Consider the following 25,889-nt stretch of genomic DNA (forward strand, 5'->3'; position numbering starts at 1 on the left):
GAGTGCCTATAGGAGTTGTCCAGCACAAAGGTAAAATGCAGATTGTGATTGAGAACTGCTGGTTGTAAACATCAAGGTACCACCCTATCCTGAGAATGTATGAAATATACCTAAACTGGGAATAAAAGATGACTTAAGAGAAGCAGTTGTTTAGTCAGAGGAAGAAAGAACCAGGAACAGATTGAGAACTGGGTTCAGAAAGAACCTGGAGTACATGATGGTTTCAAGAAGGAAATACAGGTCAATAAGATTAATTTCTTCTGAAATCCCAAGAATGGAGAAATTGACTGAATTTTATAATTATTCAACTGACAATGTGATGGTTGAAAGGGCATCTGTCAGAGAAGAGGGATCAGAAGCCAGATTGCCATGAATTGAAGCAAGTACAGGGCTAGTGGAAAGAAACAGCACAATAACTAGCAAAGAGGCTGGTGCTGTGGCGCAACAGGTTAAAGCCCTGGCCTGAAGTGCCGGCATCCCATATGGGCGCTGGTTCTAGTCCCGGCTGCTCCTCTTCCAATCCAGCTCTCTGCTATGGTGTGGGAAAACAGTGAAAGATGCCCCAAGTCCTTGGGCCCCTGCACCCACATGAGAGAACTGGAAGAAACTCCTGGCTTTGGATCAGTGCAGCTGCGGCCATTGTGGCCATCTGAGGAGTGAACCAGCAGATGGAAGGCCTCTTTCTCTTCTCTACCTCTCTATGTAACTCTTTCAAATAATCTTAAAAAAATAACTATCAGAAACAGGGACCTGACAAAGAGTTGTTCTTTCCTTTTTGAGATCTGATGCTTGTTTACAGCCCTTGTCCCTTTTGTTGAGGAAGAGTTTTTTTTCTTCATGCTATTTGTTGAACTCTTTTCTTAGTATAGGGTTAAGCTTATGATCATTAAGTAAACTGAAAATAGATTTTGTAAAAATTAAGAGTAGGAATAGGAGAGAGAGGGGGAAGAAGGGTTGGAGCGTGGTTGTGAGGAAGGGTGGGTAGGAATAATCACTATGTTCCTAAATCTGTATATAAGAAATACATGAAACTTACATAACTTAAATAAAATTTAAAAAAATAAAAACTCTACATCATATTTACCTGATGCCACAGAAAAGTAGATATAGCTGCAGGGAAAGAGGGGTATTCAAAGAGGGATATGCAAATGATAGTAGCTCTTGAGCTGGTAAGAAGGAAGTCATACAGAAAAATTGTGGAGGATTCATTTTTAAATGAGTTTCCCTATAGTAAAAGAAGGAAAGAGTAAAACTGAAGTGTGTAGAAGCCAGTAAATGTATGTTTTATGGCAAAATGGAAACTGTACATGTGACTTCCATTTTTTTTTTTTTTTTTTTTTTTTTAGTAAAGTCTTAGGGGTCACAATGTCTTGGTTATAAAGGATTTAAATAACGTAGATGTCCAGGGAGTAATTTAATGAAACTGTATGTATTTCCGTATTATTGTATTGGCCCTTATTTAACTAAATGCAATGAATTTTTATAGCCAAATAGTATGGCATTTCTTCACCAATTTATTGCTGAAAAGTAGCTCTATCAAAATGTTTTCGACATATCATTTATCATACCCAAATTTATACTTTACCCATCAGTTTTTTTTTTTTCTTTGAATGTGCCTCCTGTGTGTTTTGGACTAGGTTTCTGTGGTTTTTCTATTCTGGCCCCCTTATCTTGCTTTCCTGTTGCTTCCTGAGTTGATGAGGCCTTGAGTTCCCTGCTCTGTGGTGCATAGCTTCTTCTATGAGCCATTCCTACTGGTGCAGTCACTAGCTCTAGGGGTGGGGAGCACCACTCTTTTTGTTCTAAGGTCAATCCTTGCTATGGCTAGTTAAATTTTTTATTTTTGTAGCTCCCTCCACACTCTGAAGGAAATGTTCCCATATTAGGCTGCCTCAAACAGCAGAGCTCCAGAAATTGGCCACTCTTCTAAGTTACCGGTCTGGTGATGCTGGCAAAGGCAGACACTGTGTTGTTCCGTCCACTTCCAGTCTGAGTTATCTTCCTTGCACCACTGAAATGTTTCCAGGCTCCTCTGTTCTTCCAGAGTTGGTGCCAATGCTTTCTCTTATTCTACTGAATATTGATAACTGCAAGACTCATTCTTTCAGGGATAACATGGCATGCTATAAGAAATGAAGCTGCCCCAAAGAAAACAAGCTACATATCTATAGAACCATTAACACAAATGCTTTTTCACCAAATGTGGTGCCAAGATGGAACCCACTGCAGTCATCACTGAATTTGGAAGCTCATATACTTGTGTTCTCCTGGAGCTATTGCTCTCCCAGACTTCATAACAATCCTTCAAAGGATAATCCTCTCCTCTTTGCCCCTTACGATGTCCCCTTTACAGAAAATCAGGCCATAATGGTACTTCATTCTAACCTTTTAATTCAACTGAATATATTGTTATTGTAAGATATTTACTCATTTTTCTAAAAATGAAAACTGTTGTTTAAAGTCTGAGGTTTTAAGTAAGACTTTTGTTATGTGCGAGAAAATGGCTCTGTTTGAAAGGGTCAACACCACAGGTGTCTCCTTCACAAAACCTCTTGGATTTAAATTGGCTGCCTCGTGTTGTAGAGTTTGTGCAGTCTCATTCCTAACTACCTTTTGGAATTGGAGGACATTGTGACCGCCTCATACATATTATGTAAAGGATAGAAATGGCCTTGAAAGGCTCACAGATAAGCAGGAGAGGGACTGATAGCGCTTCTGAAAAAAACTTGGCACAATGCCTTTCTTTTAATCATTACATATTATTGTGTCTCTTTTGCAGGTGAAAGAATCAAGGCTAAAAGGGAGTTAAGTCACTTGCCCAAAATAACACAGCTAACAAGTTTCTGAACCAGGCTAAAACCCATCTTTTTCTAATTCCAAAGCAAGTGCTCATGCCAATTCAAGTACCCTTAATATTTGAGAATACTTCAAAAAACCCATGAGAAAAATAGATTAAAAACATAAAGTTATTTTGTGCAATTTTCTGAGATCTATGCATAATAGGAGCTTCAAAATCCTATAAAAATTGCATGTTATTAAAAAAAACTATACATGTGTTGTACTAGGCTTTTTCTAACAAGTATAGAAATCCGTACTTCTCTATTTAAAAAACATCCTCTTAGTGTCTCTTACTTTTAGGTGCAATCAGCACTAAGATGAGTAATGCCAAAGAACTAGCATAGGGAGAAGTTGTTCACAGAGCTCAACCTTTATCCAAAAATATTGTCATGTGTCAATCAAAAGTACACTTCAACACTTTGTTTTTAAACCATTATCTATTGAACAACTCAACTTTTACCCATTTTAGAACAAATGATTTGGCTTTCTGGAGTATGATAGACAAATCAACGTGAATTCTCTGAATCATACACATGAAATAAACTCTACTTGGTGCCTACTTGGACTCTGTTATACTTACAAATATTTTGAACTTAAAATGACAGTTTTATTAAATAAAAACTAAAAAGAGGCCAAAGTTAAGAAAGCACAGAAAAGATGATAGGTGAGGGATGTGGAGTTACTAGTCGGGAAGTCTTGAATTGGTGGGGTTGTTAGCAAGTCTCTCAGATGTCCACCTTATGCTTGGTTTGGGTGGTTTTCTGTGTACTTAGAAGCCTAATTCTTTCCAAGATACTGATTGAGTTTAACTCATCTTATGTTTAATATGTAGGTATTCCATGTATTTACTTACATTTGAAGAATTGTCATAGCTCAACATTAAACTATGCATGTGCTTATTTGATAAAAATTCATGAGTTCCTACTTCCCATGATACCAAGTGTTCAGGCTGTCCATGGTTGGGTCTGTTTTGTACATGTCAGGGTGTTGATACCAATCCCTTACTTTGAATATAAGGAATGATTCATGAAGATATCTAGTAGGATAAATGGTGGCTTTCAAACTGGTATTCAAAATGAATGCTACAATTTCACATATAGCAATGTATGTCTTATGAAGCAGGAACAAGTGCAAACGGTCCTCAAGGCAAATCTGTTCTCCTTCCTGTAAAACCTTCTGGCTGCTCAGTGATTCTTGTTGCTGTTTTCATTTTCAGAGTCGTTCTGATGATCCGTCTGATTGCAGCTGTTGAGGTGTGGCTGCCCTTGATGTGACTGGATCGGTATGGCAGTCCTTTAACAATGACTGAGAATTGACTTCCTTATTTTCTTTAATATGCAGCATCATTTAATCTTTTCCTCTTAGTGCATCTCCCACTGCACAGAGGCTGGGTGGAAGGAGTGTCTGCTAACCCCTTTGCAAACTGAATCAGTCTGATCTCCTCCTCTTGCTTTAGAACAGTCAGAGGGTAATGATAACATAGTGTGACCATGATCTGCACTTTCCTGAAACTTCCAAATAGAGAATCTGTCATCTGTGGCTTTTAGGCCACATTGCTCTTGCTGTGTGAATGCCATTTGTTATTCTTGCCACTGTCTTGTAGCTCTTTTGTTCCCAACAGTTTTCTAAGACTAGGCCTGTGTCTTCCCAATAAATTCTTTATGCCTTAAGGCAGCAAAGCTAATTTTTATTGCTTTTAATCTATAGCTTTGATGATTATATGTTCTTAACTGTATCATGTTCTGGATATCTGTTTAAATCATCTTGTATCAACATTTTGCAATATTTAGGTATAATATTACTTGAGTAGTTTTGACCCAGATAATTTTTATGTTAAAAACAGGCATGAAAATATAAATTGAAGACATTTCACTGATGCATAACCACAAAACCACATATAATATCACAGAAAGGTCATGTAACTTGGTTATAGGAAAAGATAATGTGAGACAGGAAAATGCAATGGCTTGTGCAAGAATAAAAAGAAATTAGTTCCATATTAATGAGCCAGGATAAAAACAAAGGACTAATAAACTGTGGAAGTAGATGATGACTAGCTATTTACTGAAAAAAGAACACTTTGTGTCTGAAGTGTTTAGCTGAGCTGTTGATTGTCAACTGAGGCACCTGTATCTGACATCAGAGTTCCTTGGTTCAATACCCGGTTCCAGCTCCTGAATCCAGTTTTCTGCTAATACTGACTGTGGGAAGCAATTGTGAAGGCTCAGGTGATTGAGTTCCTGCCACTCCTGTGGGAAACCTGGTCTGAGTTTTCAGTTTTTGGCATCCATCTTGATTTGTAGGCACTTGGGGAATGAACCAGAGAATGGGAGATACTCGTTCATTCATATTCTCTTTCAATAAATAAATTTTAAAAAGAGATGGAGGCGTTAATATATCTTGGAACACATGTAGAAGCAAAAATTATTCTGCAATTGGAAGAAATGCAGAAACACAATTCTACAGCAATTCAAAGGATTCTGTCTTTAAAGATATGAATCTCAATGGGTTGAGTGAAGGAATAGCAGATATACCATAAAAATTCTTAAAACCATATCCAACTCAATATTTTGCATTCATGGGAAGGAGGAGCCATAAAGTCTATCCAACAGTTGTTCTCATGTTTTGTTAAATCTAATGCCTCCATTTTGAGTAATGAGATTTATTAATACACCTGTGGAGTGATACCAGATTCCTGGTTTATTGAGCCTAGTTTGGAAAGGGGTCCTCATGTGATATTTTTTAATTAATTTATTTGAAAGTTAGAAACAGATCTTTCATCCGGTGATTCACTCCCCAAATGCCTGCAACAGCCAGAGCTTCATCAGGCGAAAACTTAGAGCCCAGAAATCAATCCTGTTCTCCTGTGTTAGTGACAGGGAACAAAGTCCTTGAGCCATAACCTGGTTTTTCCTAAGGTGCATATTAGAAGGACACTGGAATCAGAAACAGCCCTGGACTCAAACCCTGGCAGTTTGATATTGCGTTTGGGGGCCCTGACTACTGGGCCAAATGCCTGCCCACCCCTTGTGATATTTTTTTTTTAAGATTTATTTATTTGAAAGTCAGAGTTACACACAAAGAAGGAGAGGCAGAGAGAGAGGTGTCTTCCATCTGCTAGTTCACTCCCCAATTGGTTGCAACGGCCAGAGCTATACTGATCTGGAGCCAGGAGCCTCTTCTGGCTCTCCCAGGGGTCCAAGGACTAGGGCCATCTCCCACTGCTCTCCCAGGCCACAGCAGAGAGCTGGATCAAAAGTGGAGCAGCCTGAACTTGAACCAGTGCCTTCATGGGATGCTGACACTGCAGGGGGCAGTTTTACCTGATACACTACAATAGCACCCCACCCCTCCTTGTGATTTTTGAAATTACTGCTTGGCATCACCATTAGTACAGGCTAAAAATCATCCTCTGGGCATTGCATCACCTTGGCTAGTAGAGGTGAATCACTATTTAGTTGCTGAGATCTTAGCTGGTGGGTTAGTTGGTTATACTGTATATATACAATATATAGTATATAACACAATTGGTTATACTATACGATGTCATTTATGATATGACAGCATAGAGTGATATGTGCTCATAGAGTGATGCATGCAAGAGCTGTATTAGAATAATTTCAAGTGGAGCCAGTGCTGTAGTATAATGGGTTAACACCCTGGCCTGAACCTCCAGCATCCCATATGGGTGCAGGTTCGAGACCCGGCTGCTCCACTTCTGATCCAGCTCTCTGCTGTGGCCTGAGAAAGCAGTGGAAGATGGCCAAAGTCCTTGGGCCCGTGCATATTTGTGAGAGACCTGGAAGAAGCTCCTGGCTTCAGATTGGCGCATCTGCAGCCATTGCGATCAACTGGGGAGTGAACCATCAGATGGAAGACTTTCTCTCTCTCTCTCTCTCTCTCTCTGCCTTTCCTCTCTCTGCCTTTCCTCTCTCTCTAACTCTTTCAAATAAATAAATCTTTAAAAAATAAAAATTTCAAGAATGGATAGGGAAAGTCAATTTGAGGACCAAGAGTATAGAAAAATCTATTAAGATGGTTTTACTGTACTGGGTGAAAGACAAAGAGTGTGGTTACTAAATAGTCTTATTTTTATAAATAGGAGTGGTTTCAATTTGTTTATATACTGGTGACAAAGAATCCGTAGTGTTGAATAAATTGGATAGGAATGTAAAGGGGAAAATGCTAAAATGGGAGTGGTTAGGAGGATTTGAGTAGTCAACATGGATTGAGATCATCTAGTAGTCAGTAGGTTGTTTTTAGACAAGAGTGTGCAGCATGTGCTCCTAGTGACAGAGAGGATGTGTGATTTGTAGGTGAAGATGAAATTAAAAGGATAGCTATTGAATACATTCTGATGGGAGCTGGCCTACTTTTGTTTATATGTTCTTACTGAAATAGGATGTAAGAAATAAATATGTAAGTGACTTCAGATACTTAGTAGGTAATATAGGTATATAATTGTCCAAGGAATCAATGGAACAGGGATGAACAATATGTTTGTAAGGCCTAAGCATGCATTGAGAATGCAGATTATGGATATAAAATGATCCTAATTAGCATGGTTGTAGAATTTTTTCCAGACACACTGAACACATATAAAAAGACAGAATAAGTAAAGTTTTTTTTTTTTTAAGATTATTTATTTTAAAGAGTTAGAGAGGGAGAGACAGAGAGATCTTCCATCTGTTGGTTCACTTCAAAATGGTTCCAACTGCTGGAGCTGGGCCAGGCTAAAGCCAGAAGCCAGGAGCTTCATCCAGGTCCCTACATGGTTGGGAGGATCCTAAGTTCTTAGACTATCTCCTGCTGCTTTTCCAAGGCCATTAGCAGGTTGTTGGATCAGAAGTGGAGCAGCCAGGACTTGAACAGATGCCCATATGGAATGCTGGTGTCACTGATGGTGGCTTAACCTGCTTCACCACAATGCTGCTCTGAGAGTTGATTTTAGCATGTGGTTATTCCCAAGTGATTGTGATGATAGGAGAGTTGAGATGGTTTGAGTTGTAAACGAGGCTGAAGGCAATAAGCAACCATGCCATTTGTCTAGGTAAGAAGGAAAATGAGGACATGAGGAGACAAGGTACACTGATGCCATAGTACAAAGGATGGCAGATGTCAGGGGTGGAGTTGAACTGGAGAGAGCTGAACTGATCTGAAGGATGTCAGGATAGCTGATTAATACAAAAATACGTCAAAGCAATGATCAAGCTTTAAATCACTGCATAGGATGAGCAGGACACTAAACAACAAAGGGTGCCAGTCATACCTCTTTCTCAACGCCATTCCATTTTCCTTGAGGGAAAGGTACTAGCTAAATGTCAAGTGGATAAGCGCAAATGTAGTATTTACTTTGGTGCTGAGGAAACCTGAACAAAAGGCTCTTGTAGTCTTATGTGCCCCAAGGAAACGGGTGAAAAGGAATGGCTAGGAGTGAAAAGCTACTGAGAATGTAGAAAGGTGTCTTCAAGATTCTCCTTCCCCCCTTTTTTTTTTTTTTTTTTTTTTTTTTTTTTTTTTTTTTGACAGGCAGAGTGGACAGTGAGAGAGAGAGACAGAGAGAGAAAGGTCTTCCTTTGCCGTTGGTTCACCCTCCAATGGCCGCCGCTGCAGCCGGCGCACCGCGCTGATCCTGGCAGGAGCCAGGAGCCAGGTGCTTTTTCCTGGTCTCCCATGGGGTGCAGGGCCCAAGCACCTGGGCCATCCTCCACTGCACTCCCTGGCCATAGCAGAGAGCTGGCCTGGAAGAGGGGCAACCGGGACAGAATCCGGCGCCCCAACCGGGACTAGAACCCGGTGTGCCGGCGCCGCAAGGTGGAGGATTAGCCTATTGAGCCACGGCGCCGGCTCCTTCCCCTTTTAATAAGACTGTCTCAGCAGAGATTCCTGAGGAAGCCCTTGGTCAAAGGTTCCTGATAAGAAGGCCTCCATGCTGAGCTAAGATTGCAGATGTGCATAAGAGCTAAGCCAACTTGACTGCAGGTGATGGCTCAAGGTAGGATTGCACACCAACTCTGGTATGGGGACAGTAACTTTCCTGTATGAGACCTGCCAGGTGAAACCTCTAACTGCCTAGGGTCATGTCTGGAGGATCATAAGTAGCTTTCAGCCACAGCTGGATTGCTTAGTAGATCCTGATTAAGTCTAAACAAAATAAGGTAAAAATTAGGGAATGAGATGCTTGCAATTGAGGTCTAGAGACCCTCTAGATACTGATAATGCTAAGATCTAGGGTTTGGTGATGGAAGTAAATGATCCTATTAAGCTGGGAAGAAATCAGGGTCACATCTGTGGAAATTGGAATCCTAGAGTTATGACAGGAATACTGCTGAGAAGAGAAACGGTGATCAATCCTTTCAGTGCTAAGACACCTAAAATTTTATGTCAGCTATAACCTTTTTCTATGAAAAATAGTTGATGAAAGCTTTATTGATTTTTGCATCAGTCAAAATGATGGATTTGTATCACTTTTTTTTAAAGATATGTAAGTGTGTTGTTTTCTTATACTGGTGGGGCATGTTCATGGGAACAGTGGCTCTTTTAAGTTGACTGTGGCTGCCTATCTTGATTTAAACCAAGATTCCTTTTATCCTGATTTTTTATAAACAAGTCAGCATTTTAACAGTCTTCATGCACCACATTCTATAAATTCTATCCCTATGACATGCTAATAAGGTAGTCTTAAATTATATAGCCCTCTATTTTGTTAAATATTCAGCATTTCTGGGAAGTTGAAATTCTAAGAAGGAATCTTTAATATTCTGAGCTTATTTGATAAGGTGGTTGTTATTATTGCTATTGGTATATGAATACAGGAGCATAGAGGGAATTAAGTAAGTCAAAGATTACTAAGTGATTTCTGATGTCTCTTCCTAGGTAAGAACTGTACCTGGGCCAGATGATCTGGGATTCATTCTTTAGCCAATTTGGGAATCTCAGTAGGTTTAACTCAGGATTTGGGGAAATAGTAATGGCTGACCTTCTATCTATTCCTTAGTCATTGCTTATACTTGTCTCCTATTTTCTAGTAGATTCTCAGTATATACTTTACTATGGGAATTAGGAAAAAAAAATTGCGATTTAATAATATAGAAAACCCCACTAATAATATGTTCAATTCTTTTTGGTTTCAAGATTGATTGTTTTTTTCTAACTGGGTAAAATTTTTACAAGAAGATGAATAGGATATTATGATGTGATTAATCATAACGAAACAATAAACTTGCCTTATTTTGTTAGTATTACTTAGATTTATTTACTAACATGTATAATTCACTTGCACAGTTGATAACAGACTCTTTATTAGTGGTAACTCAGCAAATGCAGGCAACTTTTGCAAGAGTGAGGTTGGCAGCACTGGTGGGGTTGAGGAGAGCTGAACAGTATCAGGAGAGGGGAATGTTGGAGTTGCTCACCACAACCTATGTTCAGACACAGATGGGTTTCATTAGAAGTCTCCCATGCAAATATCTTGTTTTCCTGGAAATCATGAAATGTTGCACACGGATCACTTAATAGTGGCATAACTTAGGCTGCTTACAGCATTGCCATCACATGCATAAGGTCTGATTTCAAGAAATTTTTAAATGCATCATTGGGATAATAAATTATCAGTGACATACTTTTAAAGTAAAAGGCAGCAAAAGCTTGCCAACTCCTCTATTGTGTTTCATGCTCTCTGACTTGCCATTCTAAGCATAAGTGCATAAAATGGAGAGTGCTGGGCTTCCCACTGAGGTTTTATCTACTTCCTCACCAGAGGAAAGTACTTTTACAAAAACAAGTAAAACATGCGCAAGGAAGTAATATAATAAGTAATTTTACAATAAAAGGGTAGAACTATAAACCTACTTTTTCTTGGCTACCCTTTGTATTATCAAATTTGCTCCTCACTAGACCCTCCTGATGGCCGGTTGTGAAGGGGTTGATGAATTGAGCGAGCAGAAATTCATGTCTGTGTGGAGCCTAGTTTTGAAATGTTTAGAGAGCTACATAAGGCAGAGGGATGCAGGGGTTGAGTGGGCTTTGCAGATGCCAGCATGAGACACTTTAAGTGGGTGTAAAAGTGAACAACAAAGTCCAGCAGTCACTGATGATACAGTTTGTGTAGGAGGCAGATGTCCCAGCTTGGCTGGGGAGATGGAGTGTGCCACAAAATTAGGCACTGGGTGAGTTAGTACCTTGTGCCAGTATATGTGTATATTTTGTGCTCTTGACTAGACTTTAGGCTCTTTCAGAGTGGTAGCCTTGTCTGCTTTAGCTGCTGAGTACCGTTATGGACAAGTTTGGTTGTGGCATGAGAGCCTCTTGTGTACTTCTGTGACTTTCTAGCCTCTGCAGGACCACATGAACCCTAGCAGGCCCAGAGACCCTCTATTTAATCAGAAAGGTTGGTAAAGGGCAGAAGGAAACAAGATGTTTAAAGATTAGAGTATACCTCCATGTATCCAATAACTCCCTGGACCTTAAACACTGCTTTTCCATGGTTGCAGTATCTTTCTAGCCTTTCCATCCTCTGACAACTCCTTCAATACTCAACATTTTCCTGCTTCAGCCAGGGGCACCTGTCTAATTTTTATGGTCCCAGTTCATTCTCCTGGAACTTGACCTCTCTCTCAATTTCTAGGTTTTAGTTTCTCCTGGCCCATCCTTTATCTAAGGAGCCAGTGTCCTGAAAAGAAGCATTAGCGTCACTGTGTGAGTGACAGGTGTGTGACCACTGCATCTTATGACCAGTCACTAAGATTTGGTTCCAGATGACTGAGTCATCTGTTAGATAGACACTGCAGCTGTCTTAATTAACGTTATGTAACTGATTTAAATGCTACCACACAGGATATTAAATCATTTGTTGCATAGGTTTCTGCCTTTGAGATATGCTGCTAATAACATGATACAGCATCTTATTTTTCGTTCAACCAGTTATTTCCAATCATAGACTTCTGAATAGTATTTTTTAAATAAAATACTAATTTATGGATAATTGCATCAAGAAAGTGACAGCTGCATTATACTTAATCCTTTGGTTAAAAAACACTTCAAGAACTGAGAGAATTTTAAACCTATTGCACAGAAAGAATGTTTTTAGCATTATTAAAATTATGCCTATGAGTTAATTTCTCAATTTTTTAGGGAAACAAGATCTCTATTGAGTGGGTGGAATTGTTTGTTTTGGGATTTCTGCCCAACAGAACCCACATTTCAACTTGGGCAGGTCTGTTCCAAGATTAGTCCCATATTTCAGAGCTTTGGTTCCTGGACCATGGTTGGATCTCAATTTCAGAACTTTAAATCTTTGTCCAGTCCTGAAATAGGATCATTGCTTTTGATTGCTACATAATGGAACTTATTTTATCAGATGATGCTTTGTACAATTTACGTAATTTTTGTGACATAAATACAGGTTTTTAATATGCACAGTCAGGGAATGATTAAGAAGTTTTTAGATAAAGTCCTTTGCGTTGGAGTTTTAGCAAATGTCCTTGACTTTATAGGTGCCCCTCCTAATCTAAGATCTTATTTAAACATTGTTTAAAACTGGCATTTTATGTACAAAGTCTTATTTCTTAAATGTCTGATTCCAGTAGAAAAAATATTTTCCTGAGAGACTTGAGTTTGCACTTCCTCACTATACACACAATAAAAGCAAATGTATGTTTTAAGCATGCTAAGGAAAAGCCAATTTGGTATATTTTATCTGAGAACATTTTTAGACTAACTATAACTCTTGTTAGCAAATAGAAATAGGGAATTACATGGTGGGAGGGCTACCGCCTACCAATATTCTGTTTTGTTTTGGTCTGCAATATTTTTTCTATTCCAGTATTTTTTGCTTGTTTCTTTGTTTTTAGTAATCTATTTGAAATAACCAGTATGATTTTCCTATTTATGGAATCTGAATAACAATACTTAAAGCAGAGAAATAATATCTTGTGGCCGAGAAGGTTTCTTTTCTGTATGAGGACTCTGTATTAATTTGTTTTTAGAACAGTGGATAATTATGCATGATTTTAAGTTGTTAAGTGGAGATGGTTTCTCTGATTCATCTGCCTCATTTCAGAGAAAATGATAAGGTCCAGAAAATTTAAGTGCCCGAATGACTGCGGTTAGTGTGTAAGTAGAAGCAGATCTCAAGCTGTGTCTTTTTACATATATGTGTTTCATATATATATATATATATATATACACACACACACACACATAGTTTCATATATATATACACACATAAAGAGTATATATATATATATATGTATGTATATGTGTGTGTGTGCTTGTTAACTCTTCAAATTTTGCAGCAGCCTGGGCTAGGCCAAGGTGAAACCAAGAACCAGAAACTTAGAATTTCCCACGTTGAGTGGCAGGGACCCATGTACTTGAACCATCATCTGCTGCCTCTGCAGGTGTGGATTAGCAGGAAGCTGGAATTGGAAGATGAGCTGGGACTTGAACCCAGACACTCTGATATGGGATGGAGGCATCCTAAATGTACCAAATGCCATCCCCCTCTCCCTCCAGTTTTGGTGTGGAGCTTCCACATATCTTCTGGAAGAGGAGTCATGATAAAAAGGGTATTTATAATCCAAGGTCAACAGTGTAGGGATTTTGTAGTTGAGAAGGAACTACTTCACGCTGTTTCCTGAGCTGGCCTGAGGAAACAGAGAAAAGAGGAAGCAGGTGAATTTGTCAGCAGTTAGAAGATAAAATGAAGTTACCTGAGGCTGGTAACTAGGATCCTGAATTTGTGTTCGTTCTATATCTAGACTGTCGATGAGTAAGATCAGTCTTATTAATAATTTGAGATGAAAGATGCATTTTCTTAAACAGTCTTCTTCCTCTTTTTGGTTCTTACAAATGAACATCATGATTTGACCCTTTAGAAGTATAAACTGGGTAGCGTAGTATTAATTGGGATTTTTTTTCTAATGGTATCTCTTCCAAGTAGGAGCCTAGAGGCATATTTTGAGAAACTCAACTTAAGAAAGGAAGAACTTTTGCCACTGTAGTTATTTTAGATCTACAGCTCTTTTGGTGTTTTCTCCAAAAATGCTCAAAATCACAATCATTCCTCTCAGCACTTGGCTTTTAGAGTTTACTAGAAAGCATGGTGACAGTTACAGCTAAAGATTACTTTGAGAAGGAAAGGAGGCACACTGGAGGTTGCGATAGTTAGGCAATTCATGGTCTGGCTGTGATGGGCATAAAGCAGTGACTTCTGCAGAGTTCTTAGCACTATCAAGTCCTGAAGGTCAGCTGCTTGCCCCAGACTCCATGGTAGCCTTATGGCAATTGAGAATTCTGTTCAGAGCTTGAAAGGGCTGTATGAAAAAGAGGCAAGTTGCTTTCTGGATATGATTTTCTAAAAATAGCTCCATGGGAAAATATCCTGGAGGCTGTTCTCTGGAAGTGTGTGAAGAGAGTACTTGGGGTGTGTGTGTGTCTGTGTCAGGGTGCATGTCTCGGACTTTATTCTAAGCCTTGTTTTGCTGCACAAAGAGGTCAATTTCACTTTTCCCTGGGACAGAAAAGTGAGTATCCAGAGCCATTTTAAAAGCCTGAATTGGCTTTTCTAATGAAGTTGAAGGCGCCAGGGGAGGCTCTCTTGGAGGAAAGAGAGGCAACCATTTACAGTCCTTTCTCTGGCCTTTTTTGCCAGTTCTCCAGCAGTTCTCTGTGGGAGAGCCCTGGATTCTTTCAAGATTGTTTCAATGTTGAATTGAGATAAATCAAGAGTACAGTAAGCCCCCAACCTAGTCTTTTTTGAGTGAAGAAAATGTTGAAGGCAGCCAGGTCTCCCATGGGGAGCAGATGCAGAAGCAGGGAGGCAGGAGATAAAACAACTTGGAGAGCTTGGGGAATGGGTGGTAGACATGGAAAGACTTTTATTTACATGTATTTTAAAATATGTCATCTGCCCTCAAAGGTCTTTTCCTCACTACCTCTCTAGTATTATTTGTTTTGAATGGTGGATATTTTGCCTGGTCCAAAAGAACAAAAAGAATCTTTGAAACGTTTTTCCATGTTATGTTCAGGTCAGGACGCTATAGGTCATCCTCCGTCTACCTTGTTGGCTCAAGACCACAGCCATGCTTTACACCTTACTGGAGTCATGTATTCCTGGATCAATAAAAGATGCCCTAGTGTGTCTTAAAAGGATGTTAAGAACCCCATCCTGACTTGAAATCCTGTTGCTGGTTGAAGGTGACTAGCTCTCTATTACACAAAATATTGATAAGCGTATCATTATCTCACTTAATGACACTGAAGCAATATGCAGAACACTCTATCTTGGAAAATTATTAAATATATAAATGCCAATTCATATTGTTGTACAGATGTGGTTGTCATCTACCTCTCCTAAATCTATCTTGCTAGATAAGGAAAACTTGCCTTAAAATTGCATGAAATAGAACTTAGTGATAAACTTATTTCCATAGGAAAAAAGGAAGATAAATCTTATTTTTCAAAGAATTACTGAGTTGTGAATGAGCCATATGCATTCATGCAAGACAGAATTTGTTTACTCACACATACCCTCTAACAATTATGAGACTTTTTAATGCTTTAGAAAGTGAAATACATTGTGAGCCATTCTATGACTTCAGCTTGGGCTACCTCTTTAAGTAGTTTCATCACACATCTTGAGAATTAATACCACTTGATCGAAACATACCACTAACTTTTCAAATTTTTAAATTTTTGACAGGCAGAGTGGACAGTGAGAGAGAAAGAGAGAGAAAGGTCTTCCTTTACCGTTGGTTCACCCTCCAATGGCCGCTGCGGCCGGCGCACCGCGTTGATCTGAAGCCAGGAGCAAGGTGCTTCTCCTGGTCTCCCATGGGGTGCAGGGCCCAAGGTCTTGGGCCATCCTCCACTGCCTTCCTGGGCCACAGCAGAGAGCTGGACAGGAAGAGGAGTGACCGGGACAGAATCCAGCGCCCCGACCAGGACTAGAACCCGGGGTACCGGCAGCACAGGTGGAGGATTAGCCTAGTGAGCCGCAGCACCAGCCTTTTCAAATATTTTATGGCTTTTTGTCCCCAAATGACTCTGAAAGGAAGAGTTTAGGAAAGTCTGTAAAGAATATCATACTTTTTTGTTTTAAATCTAATACATATATAATAAAAATTAAATATAAATTTTCATAGGCAATTTAGTATTTCTTCTTGAAGGCACTCAGTGCATTTTTAAGAGATTGTAACTTCAGAAAATGTCGATTTCATTTAACAAATATTTATTGTCTGCTAATGTGGTGGTACTTGCCGTGTGGATACTTGTCCTGAGTACTAGTTCTGCTTCTAAGGAGTCCATAACAAATTAGCAAATAATTAGTGTGAGATAACCGTCTAGTTATTCAGCACACAAGAAGGAACCTTAGCTTCCTGAGATGGCCTTAACGCATGCATGAAAAATGAGGGGACTCTTGGCTGGAACTTGAAGAAATATTTTCTAGGTAAAAATGTTATGGGAAGAAATTCCAGGAACAGGAAAAAACATGTTTGGAGCCATGGAGATGAAACATGTCAGAGTCTATTGGAGGAATTGTACATAGTTCTACAGTGTTTCCTGTTGAAAGATTGCTCCCATATCAGTATTCACAAAGGAAACAAATCATATTGCTTACAGCAAGTATGAAAAAAGCAAAACAGGGAAATGGTCCTCAGTCAACTAAAAAGAATATGACTCAGTTTTCATTACATAATTCATTCTGATGACCAAGTGAATCTAGATTACATTATGAAGAAAAAATTAAGAATTAAATACTAATACTGTAACATCTAAAAATAAAAGCTCATCTGGAGAAGGCTAAATGCAACTTTGGTATCTATCCATGGACTGTGGGTCATGAGAGAATGAGTAAAGACGATCGTGCTGTTAGGTGAGTGCTGTGCTTTTTTTTTTTAAAGATTTATTGTTTTTACTTTTTTAATTTATAAAAAGAGAACAAACTTCCTGTTTTTTATATATACAGTTTTAAGAGCATTGTGATACTTCTGCCCTACCCTCCCTCTCTCCCCAAGTATCACCTTCCCTCCTTCTCTTATTATGTTTCTTTTATTTTTAGCAATGACATACTTTCAATGTACTTTATAATCAAAGCTAAACCCTCTGTTAAATGAAGAATTAAGCAGATAGTAAAAGAGAGAAAGAAATTTTGCACCCATTGATTCACTCTCTGAATAAAAGCAGTGTTTGGGGTTGAGACAGGCAAAAGCCAGGAGCTAAAAACTCCATCTGAGTTTCCCAATTGGGTGCAGGAGTCCAAGTGCTTGGGCCATTTTTTGCTGTGTTCCCAGGCACTCAAGCATGGTGCTGGATCAGAAGTGGAGTAGCAGGGGCTCATACCTCTGCTCTGATATGGATCCAGTGTCACAGACAGCGGCTTCACCTGCTCCGCCATAGTGTTAGGTAGGAAGTCAGAAATGAGCTTGTGTGTGTGTGACAAAGGCCTAAGGAACTGACTTCTCCAGTGGTCCAGCATCCACATCTCAAAGTCATCCCGATAATCTTCCAGGTGCAGCCCAGTATCTGCACTTCAAATGTCCTGCCCGGATCCTGAGGACCTTCCAGGGAGTCCTGCCCCTTCTACCCTATAACCATCCTTCTTCTAAGGTGGGGCAATGCCAGCCAGGCTTCCCCTGTCTGATAACTCCAGAGGGAAAACTCAGAAAGGGATTTTTCGTATTTATATCCAACAAGTCCTTTGTTCAGGAGAAGGAGAGGGGGAGGGAAGGCAAGACCCATCCCCATAAAAACCCCTGGCCTAAATGTAAACTGGGCATTCTCTTTCAGATTCTGTCTGGAGAGGTGCCCATCCATTCTTACGGATGTCCCTACCCTAATAAACCTTGCTATTTTGCTTTCCACTACTCCCTGTCTCACCCCTGAATTCTTTCTTGCGCGAAGACAAGGACACTTTGCTTCTCCGGTAACAATAGTACCAGCCCTAGTGAGAGAGATGTGCTGCTTTCAAGGCAAAGAGGCACAATGAAGTTCAGGCTGGTCTTCACCAGTGGAGCAGAGAATCACAGGAAAATATAGAAGAGGACTAGATCTGGGGAGGATGGAGATTGATGTGAGGACAAGCAATGTGTGTCACCCAAGCAACATGTGTAATGCCTGAGCATGACAGGGATGAATGAGAAATTGGGACCTTGGATGTGCTATGGTGACTCAAATTCCCACAACAGCCTACACTGCTTGAAGTCTCTTGTCAGATTTCACCCACAACATTCATAGTCATCAGGACTACGTCCTCTCTCCCTGGCAATTTAACAGTGGCAACCAATACCAATAGGCCCTGGTGTTCTTCGAGCCTCCCACTTTGTGTTACTGGCTGTTGTCTCCCTGCAAGGCCTTACCTTGCAGAGGCCTCCTAACTCACAGAACCTGGTCTAGCTCATGGCCTCTGTTTTCTTTCAAGGGCTTTCCAGAGGAAAGACAATTGGGTACGAGAAGTAGCTATCTCTCATCTCTATGTCCTTTTATGCTTCGAATTGTGGAAAGATTAAATCTGAGTTTGTTGTGCACTTCAACTCTTTAAGACCATATACTGGTTATTTCTTTGTGTAAATGCTGAAACAGCATCTTATTTAATTACCTGTAGTTATCTTTGCTTTTTCTTGATTTTCTCCTTGCTTAATTTTGTGCTTTGGTAGGGGGAGCTATTTCAGAAAGCTCCCTGAAACCCTTTTTGGAATGAATTGAAAATTAATAAGTAGAAGTAGTCATAATCTCTCTAAACTCATGAGCCCCCCTAGCATAATCCTCACAGTTCTGTTGAACTAGAGCACTTTCTTGATTCTTTGTCAATCATTTAAAACAAGCCAATGTTCTTTTGTCTACAGCTCTGTCATAGTAACCCTTAGTACCATAACTTTCAATAAAAACATCTCTCATCTGATCAGTGGCTAAACTCTTTGCTTTTTTCTAGTTTTCTCAAGAATCAAAATTTTATTTTCTCCTGAAATCATCACAAACTGGGAAAGTACTGTTCCATTTTTTTCTTCTACTTCCTTCCTAAGAACAAATCACAGTCATTGTCCCCTATCTCTAGAGATAAGGATATTTTCTGTTCTTCAGTTTTTCTTCATTGAATATCCTGCTTTGTAATCTTTGGAAGGTGGAAGTAAAGAAGACATCTAATTATTTCTTTGAAACTATTTTCACTTAATAAAGATTTTTTTCAGGCCGGTGCTGCAGCTCACTAGGCTAATTCTCCACCTGCGGCACTGGCACACCGGGTTCTAGTCCCGGTTGGGGTGCCGGTTCTGTCCCAGTTGCTCCTCTTCCAGTCCAGCTCTTTGCTGTGGCCCGGGAGTGCAGTGGAGGATGGCCCAAGTGCTTGGGCCCTGCACCCGCATGGGAGACCAGGAGGAAGCATCTGGCTCCTGGCTTCGGATGGGCACAGCGCACCAGCTGTAGCAGCATTTAGGGGGTGAACCAGCGGAAAGACCTTTCTCTCTGTCTCTAACTCTGCCTGTTAAAAATCTTTTTAAAGATTTATTTTAAAGGAAAGAATGACAGTATGATACAAGCACACATATATGCACACATGGAGAAAGAGACAAAGATGAAGACAGATTAAGGGAGAGGGAGAGTGAGAGGGATCTTCTCTCTGCAGGTTCACTCCCCAAATGCCCTCAAGAGTTAGGGCTGTTGGCCGGCGCCACAGCTCACTAGGCTAATCCTCCACCTTGCGGCGCCAGCACACCGGGTTCTAGTCCCGGTAGGGGCGCCGGATTCTGTCCCAGTTGCCCCTCTTCCAGGCCAGGGAGTGCAGTGGAGGATGGCCCAAGTACTTGGGCCCTGCACCCCATGGGAGACCAGGATAAGTACCTGGCTCCTGCCATCAGATCAGCGCGGTGCGCCGGCTGCAGTGGCCATTGGAGGGTGAACCAATGGCAAAGGAAGACCTTTCTCTCTGTTTCTCTCTCTCACTGTCCACTCTGCCTGTCAAAAAACAAAAACAATCAAAGAGTTAGGGCTAGGCCAGGCTGCACCAGAAGCAAGAATCTCCTTTCAAGTCTCCCATGTGTGGCAGGTACTCAAGTAGTTTGGTCATCTTCAGCTACTTTCCCAGGCATGTTGCCCGGAGCTGGATTGGAAGTGGTGTAGCTGGAGTTCAAATGAGCTCTCTGATATTGGATGCAGGTATCCTGAGTGACAGCTTAACCGCTGCAGCATATTGCCTACCACAACAAAGATTTGTTATCCCAAATTATAAGCATATGAAAATATGAATAAAGAAAATAACATATAATTGGAATTTTTTCAGGTATATCATCTGAACTTTGAAATGCATTTTATGCTATGAATCTGTATCATACTTGAGGATGAACCTTAGCAATGATGGTAAAACTCATAAGGTAATAGAAAAAGTCAAATATTTTTGACACTGATCTTTCCCATGGGTTACAATTGTGTGATGAGGTTGTTGCCCTGTGTTGTATTATTCAGAGGGTCCTCTGGTGCTTTAAGCTCATCTCTATTCTAACCTTTACTAGGAGTCCTTACCACTATGAGTTAGGGCAGATCACACTGAAGAGCAGCTAGACCTCTGGCCTGGCCTTCAACTTAGTCCTGATTTCTTCTCTTTGACTAACATACCACTGTATATTGTAGCTAACGTTGTTACAATGAGCATTTCTCCTACTCAGGGTTCTTGAACTACAATTGAAGTGTCTTACTTTATCATTCCCTGCTTAAGCTTTTCTTAACTTGTACTTTCTATTTAATTGAGACTTTGACTGTCTGAGGCACCCTAATATTTGAATTTTAGCATTCTAGAGAACTTCACAAATCAATTTGGACCACATAGAGAATAGAAACCCCAGTTTCTCTGGAAGTACATCCAGTGCCTATTCCAACAGGGATCTAGAGTCTGGCAAATTTGGTCAACAGACAAGGGGTTCAAGTGTATCCATTATTGGAAATAAGCCTTATGGGGTTTGTGAGTCTATGCCTTACACTTTCTTGTAAACATAATCTAGTTTCCTAAATTATTTAATTTATGTATTCATATATAATTCATATATTCTATTTAGTCAGTGTTTTCATATTTAACACATACCTGTAGATAATTTTTATTGAGTTACTTCTCTAAGTAAATTCTGTATGTATTTTAAAAATGGTATAGAAATTCTACCTATAAAGCCTTATTAGATTTTAGGCTAAGTGTAATTGGTTTGGAAATTTAAAGATGACTTTACATTGGTAGGAAAACTCTTGACCTCCTGAATTTTTTGAAATGCTTGCAGGTAATAGAATTTCAGCAGAATAAAAGCAGACCATGCCAAAAACTGTACTATGAGATTTGTACCATGCAAGTCACTAAAATATTTATTGTTTATAAAATACTTTTTCACACTCGAGCAGTCTTTGAAATATTACTCACTAAAAATGTCTCCCCAATGAAGGATTGTTCTAAAGTGCAGTTGGCTTTTTTCCTCTTCTCTGCAATCAGGGAGGATCTATAAAATGGTAAATATTCAAATGTTCTTCTTGTAAAGTACTATATATTTGCTTGTCTCAGGCAAGTATAAGACTATGTTGGCAGAAGTCAGCATCTGCTTATTAAGTAATATTGCTATGGCTTGTAAAATTGGGAAGCAGCATATTTGAAGCTACAGCATACTTTTGATATATCACTGACTGTTCTACCTTTCAGAATTATTGAAGACATACTTACGTCTGAATCAGGGAATAATGTCAGATAAAATAAATATCCACTTTTTGGCAGCAGTTTAAAATATATTAAACTTTAGAAATGGTCAAACTCACACATATGTTATTTGATTTATTGCTTTTTTTTAAATGTATAACCAGCATGCAGTATTCAGAATGACCTTTTGAGGGTTGTACTACCACTCTATTTTTTTGTAGTCTTATGCCAGTGTGGCCCAATTATGATTTTGCCAAGTAAATAGTAATGTGAGAGTACCTTTTTTCTTATGTAGGAATAATGTGATTAATATATATTAATGTACTTTGAATTCTTCATTTTAGCCCAAAATGGCTGTCTAAATATCAAGAAGTTCTCAAAAATAAGGGAAAATGCAATTAAATATTAATGACATATACTAAATCATAATTAAATGATTGCCTTTTTAATTTTTTGATTATTAAACTCTTTCAATCATTCTCCTAAATTCTCAAGCCTTTCTAAATCTTATGACTGTTGAGCTGTTTGGGAATTATTGATAGCAGAATTCTTATGCCTGAGTGGGTATGAGGAAGAGAAGTCTTATATCTAAGACCTCACATCATTTACTTAGAATGATATTCAGCCTGAGAATACTGTCATACTTATTCTTCTGCAAACATCCATGTATATGCTCTTAGAAAACAGCCATTTGGAACAGCCATTCAGGGAAGCCCAGTTTCATTTTTTTAAAGATTTATCTATTTCTTTGATAGGTAGAGTTACAGAGAGAGAGCTTCCTCCCACTGGTTCATTCACCAAAGGACCACAAAGGCTGGAGCTGGGCTGATCCGAAGCCAGGAGCTTCCCTCTAGTCTCCCACATGGATGCAGGGGCCCAAGCACCTGGGACATCCTCAGCTGTTTTCCCAGGCCATTATCAGGGAGCTGGATTGGAAGTGCAGCAGCTGCGACTGGAACTGGAGCCTATTTGGGATGCGGGTATCACAGGCTATGACTTTACCCGCTTTGCCATGGCAGTGGTCCCCCAGATGGATTTTAAGAACTTATTTTGTAATGTTTTATAAAACCCACCCAAACTCTTGCTATATGTATCTGGAGAATATTATTGGCTGGCATCAACACCCCCCCCCCCCCGTTGCAACTATGACAATTGCAAGAAGCCCAAGCAAAGTTTTATTATGCATGCAAATTAGAGAGCTTATGCAATGGACAAACCCAAGTTATAGTTTTCCAGAGTTTTTTTCTTGCTGCATCAACTCTCTACCTTCTGTGCTTTAGCCTCCTCAAATAACACGTGGCCCTAGAACACAGTGTTCTCCTACTGTGTGCCTGGAGAGCCTTTTGGCCCTGTCACTGCCTGGAAAATGCAGTAATTTCTTTTGCTTCATCTTAGACACCAATTCCTCTGTAAAGCTTTTCCACATTTCCCTCTCTTTATCTAACATACATTGTTTTGGTATTCTCTCCTTCCTCTCACTCTGCTTATTATCACCCTATACTTACACCCTTGTAATTCTTTTTTTAAAGCTTTTATTCAATGAATGTGTTTTTCATAGATACAACTTTAGGAATATAGTGGTTCTTGCCCCCATACCCATCCTCCCACCCTGACTCCCGTCCCACCTCCTATTCCCTCTCCCATCTCCTTCTTCATTATGGTTCATTTTTAGTTTAACTTTATATACAGAGGACCAACTCTATGCTAAGTACAGATTTCAACAGTTTGCACTCACACACAGCATATAAAGTACAGTTTGAGAACAAGTTTTGCAGTTAATTATCTTAGTACAACTCATTAAGGACAGAGGTCCTATATGGGGAGTAAGTGCACAGTGACTTCTGTTGTTCCTTTAATAATTAACACTCTTATTTATGACGTCAGTGATCACCGAGGCTCTTGCCATGCGCTGCCAAGGCTATGGAAGCCTTTTGTTACCAGAGATTCCAACAGTATTTGGACAAGGCCATAATCAAAGTGGAAGTTCTCCCCTCCCTTCAGAGAAAAGTACATCCTTCTTTGATGACCCCTTCTTTCCACTGAAGTCTCACAGAGATCCTTTGTGTAGGATATCTTTTGCCACAGGGTCTTGGCTTTCCATGCCTAAAATGCTCTCACAGACTTTCATCCACCAAGAAACCTTAAGGGTTGATTCTGAGGTCAGAGTGTTACTTATAGCGAATGTCACTCTAGGAGTCTGCTGTGTGGACTGCTTCCCATGTTGAACATTCCCTCCTTTTTAATTCTATTATTACCAGCAACTTAATGTTATTTATATGATCTTTTACACTTAATCCTATCTATATGTTGAATTTAACACTTAATATGATCACTAACAATTAAGATGGAATTTTACCACCAATTTTAATGGGATTGGAGTCCCATGACAAGTTTTTAAACTGTACCCTTAGTTAGTCCATAGGACTGTATGTAGAACTATATAGCTTTACAGTTATAAACTATCTCCTCCCTCTCTTATTCCTCCTCTTATTTTTTACTGGGATATATTTTCAATTGACTTTATATACATATGATACTTAGAATGATATTAACATATGATTAACTCTGTTATATAAAGAGTTCAACATAGTATGAACAGGAGAAAAGAAAAAATTAAAAAAAAAATGAAAGTGTCCCTCGACAGTTGGGACAAGGGCTATTCAAGTCATTCTAAAAGTGTAAATTTTACTTCTACAGTTCTTGTTTTAGGAGTGCTGTTAATTCTCACAGATCAGGGAGAACATATGGTATTTGTCCCTTTGGGACTGGATTATTTTACTAAGTATGAAGTTTTCCAGATTCATTCATTTTGTTGCAAATGACCAGTTTTTTTTTAACTGCTGTGTAGTATTCCATAGTTTACATATCCCATAATTTCTTTATCCAGTCTTTGGTTGATGGACATTTAGGTTGATTCCATGTCTTAGCTATTATGAATTGAGCTGTGACGAAAATGGAGGTACAGATAGCTCTTTTGTTTCCTGATTTCTTTTCCCATTGGTAAATTCCCATGAGTGGGATGGCTGGAACATATGGTAGGTCTGTATTCAGATTTTTGACATATCTTCATACTGTTTTTCATAGTAGCTTTACCAGTTTACATTCCTACCAACAGTGGGTTAGGCTGCCCTTTTTCTCACATCCTCTTCAGCATTTGCTGTTTGTTGATTTCTGTATGAGGGCCATTCTAACTGGAGTTGGGTGCAATCTCATTGTGGTTTTGATTTGCATTTCCCTGACGGCTAGTGATCCTGAACATTTTTTCATGTGTCTGCTGGCCATTTGGTTTTCCTCTTTTGAAAAGTATCTGTTTAAGTCCTTTGCCTATCTCTTAACTGGGTTGTTTGTTTTGTTGTTGTGGAGTTTCTTGATCTCATTTTAGATTTTGATTATTAATCCTTTTTTTTTATTTTTTTTTTATTTTTATTTTTGACAGGCAGAGTGGACAGTGAGAGAGAGAGACAGAGAGAGAAAGGTCTTCCTTTGCCGTTGGTTCACCCTCCAATGGCCGCCGCTGCAGCCGGCGCACCGCGCTGATCCGATGGCAGGAGCCAGGATCCAGGTGCTTTTCCTGGTCTCCCATGGGGTGCAGGGCCCAAGCACCTGGGCCATCCTCCACTGCACTCCCTGGCCATAGCAGAGAGCTGGCCTGGAAGAGGGGCAACCGGGACAGAATCCGGTGCCCCAACCGGGACTAGAACCCGGTGTGCCGGCGCCGCAAGGTGGAGGATTAGCCTATTGAGCCACGGCACCGGCTCTTGATTATTAATCCTTTATCAGTTGCATAGTTTGCAAATAATTTCTCCCATTCTGTAGGTTGCCTCTTCATTTTCCTGACTATTTCTTTCTTTCGAGGTCTCCTGTTCCTCCACATGAATTTCAGTATCCCTTTCTCTGAAGGAAGGAACCGCCACTGTGATATGGCCTTGACTAAACAAGTTCAGAGTTGGTGAACTCAAGGGGCTTCCATAACCTAGACAGCTCATGGCAAGAGCCTCGGGTGATTGCTGATGTCATAAATTAGATTGTCAATTGTTAAGTCAACAACAGGAGTCACTGTGCACATGCTCCCCACGTAGGCTGTATGTCCTTAATGTGTTTTACTATGAAACTTAAAGACAACACTACTAACCGAACAATACCCTATACCTTGTGTGGTTGTGTGAGGGCAGCCTGTTGAAATCCTTGCTTAGTGTATACTAAGTTGATCTTCTGTATATGAAGGTGATTGAAAACGAAACTCGATGAAGGGTGGGATGGGAGAGGAAGTGGAGGCGGGAGGGGGGAAGTTGGGGGGGGAAGCCACAATACACAAGTTGTACTTTGTAAATTCACATTTATTAAATAAAAGAAACTACATAAAAAATAAAAAAATCCCCTTTGTAATATT

At 39.7% G+C, this 25,889-nt stretch overlaps 1 protein-coding gene across 28 annotated transcripts in view; it reads left to right on the top strand.

The window, feature by feature from the left end:
• The window catches only part of INPP4B (inositol polyphosphate-4-phosphatase type II B), a 906,112-nt gene that overhangs the window by 184,018 nt on the left and 696,205 nt on the right, over positions 1 to 25,889 (top strand). For 5 of the 28 annotated variants that reach the window (XM_070047526.1, XM_070047494.1, XM_070047500.1 and 2 more), the window contains exon 3: positions 4,055 to 4,120. The exons of the other annotated variants lie outside the window; for them this stretch is intronic. The gene's annotated coding sequence lies outside the window, so the exon portion shown is untranslated. The remainder of the gene's footprint in view (positions 1 to 4,054; positions 4,121 to 25,889) is intronic. 28 annotated transcript variants of the gene reach the window in all.

This window comes from Oryctolagus cuniculus, chromosome 8, assembly GCF_964237555.1.
Source record: "Oryctolagus cuniculus chromosome 8, mOryCun1.1, whole genome shotgun sequence".
Classification (NCBI taxonomy): Eukaryota; Metazoa; Chordata; class Mammalia; order Lagomorpha; family Leporidae; genus Oryctolagus; species Oryctolagus cuniculus.